The 1,617-nt window shown below is 58.3% G+C and overlaps 1 protein-coding gene across 2 annotated transcripts in view; it reads right to left on the bottom strand.

Annotated features, from left to right (window-relative positions):
* The window catches only part of PPP1R12C (protein phosphatase 1 regulatory subunit 12C), a 20,982-nt gene that overhangs the window by 18,790 nt on the left and 575 nt on the right, over positions 1–1,617 (bottom strand). The gene's annotated exons all lie outside the window — the stretch shown is intronic.

Here is a 1,617-nt window from a genome sequence, read left to right as displayed (position 1 = left end):
GGTTAGGGAAAGGGAAAGGGGGGAGGGGTAGTACTTGGACCAGGGGCTGCAACTCCCCAACTGGATGCCCACAGCCGCTTCCTGAAGGGTGCTTTTCCTCCTTTGCCAGAGCCCTGCCAGGGAGGGGCTGACTACTGGCCCCATTAACAGATAAGAAACCTGAGGCATAGAGAGAAAAGACACTAATTCGAGATCACAAAGTTGAGCAGCTGAGATCAGAACTCAGGACTATTCTGCTTTGCTGAGCCTCTCCTCTTCCTGGGAACCTGAGAAGTGGGCCTCTTCCTGCCTCCACCCCACTCCTCTGCCCCCTTCCAAGGTTTCCTTCCCAGGGTCCTCTCTGGGCCCCAAAGTAACCAAACCCTAGCGGTTCCGGCACAGAAGAGGGCTGGGGACTGGACCAATTTGAGGAGACTAGGAGGCAGACAGCCTCAGGGACAGAGGGAGAAGACAGAGCTCTTCTGTGGCTTGTGCCTGGTGGTCCCACTGGAGGGGGGTGGGGAGTGATAAAAGCACACAGAACTAGAGAGAACTCTAGTTGTGGGACATTTGGGGGGCCCTAGTTCAGAGGAACCCTGGAGACAGCAATCAGAGTGTTCTGGAACGGCATGGGGGCCCCAGGGTGGACAGAGAGGAGAAACAGGATGCTAGACCCCTTGGGAAGGTGATCTGATGGGGGGCTGGGAGGAATGGCACACGCTGCGGGAGAAGGAATCTGCCCAAATCCACAGGAGGGGATCCAGGCAGCGAAAGCAAGATGGCCAAAGGACAGAGAGGTGTCCCAAAGCCAGGAAGAGGTGGGGGCTTTGAGTGTTCCCAGAAAAAAAGGGTGATGATGCAGGCTTGGCCGAGGCAAGAGGAGAGGCAGAGAGGAGGCGCCTGGAGAACAGGCATCCCTGAGAGAAGGCCTACAGTGGGAGACAAGAGGTGGCACAGCCCGCAGAAGGAGAATGAAGAGGCCACGGGGGCGGGCGGAGGGTGAAGGGGGGCGGGGAGACAGCATGAGGTGACCCAGACCCAGGGAGCCTCCCCTTCAAGAATACAGAGCTGGAATTCCCTGGGGGTCCGGAGGTTAGGACTCCGCGCTTCCACTGCAGGGGGCATGGGTTCGATTCCTGGTCAGGGAACTGAGATCCCACGTGCTGCGAGCCACGGCCAAAAAAAGAATACAGAGCCTTGAAGGCAGGGGCTCAGGAAAAAGCATCCTTAGACAGCAACAGACGGCACAGACCAAGGATGAAAGAAGTGGCATGGAAGGCCCTGGGCCTAGCCAAAGAGATGGCCCAGCCCAGAGACCAAGGGGGGAGCGGCACAGGCCCAAGAAAGAGGAGGATGCTGCTCCAGGAAAGTGATACCTGCCTGGAAGGGGGAAACTGTGGGCACCGGTAGAGCTGTAAGTGTCACAGACCGAGGAAAGAGGTCCAGCATTAGATGACAAAGTAGAGGTGGAACCGGTGGAGGTGGCACAGGCGAGACTAGCAAAGAGAACTCAAGGTCGGGAAAGAGCAGCGCGAAGTGACGAGACGAGGAGGGACTGGACCGAGGCCGTCAACCACGGCTCGGGTCCAGGGAGAGGGCGGCGCAGGGTGGCAAAGACCAGGGTCAGTTCAAGTGTCT

Source organism: Lipotes vexillifer, unplaced genomic scaffold, assembly GCF_000442215.2.
Source record: "Lipotes vexillifer unplaced genomic scaffold, Lipotes_vexillifer_v1.1 scaffold1223, whole genome shotgun sequence".
Taxonomy (NCBI): Eukaryota; Metazoa; Chordata; class Mammalia; order Artiodactyla; family Lipotidae; genus Lipotes; species Lipotes vexillifer.
Note: the sequence above shows the minus strand (reverse complement) of the source record. Positions and strands in the feature narration are given on the sequence as shown.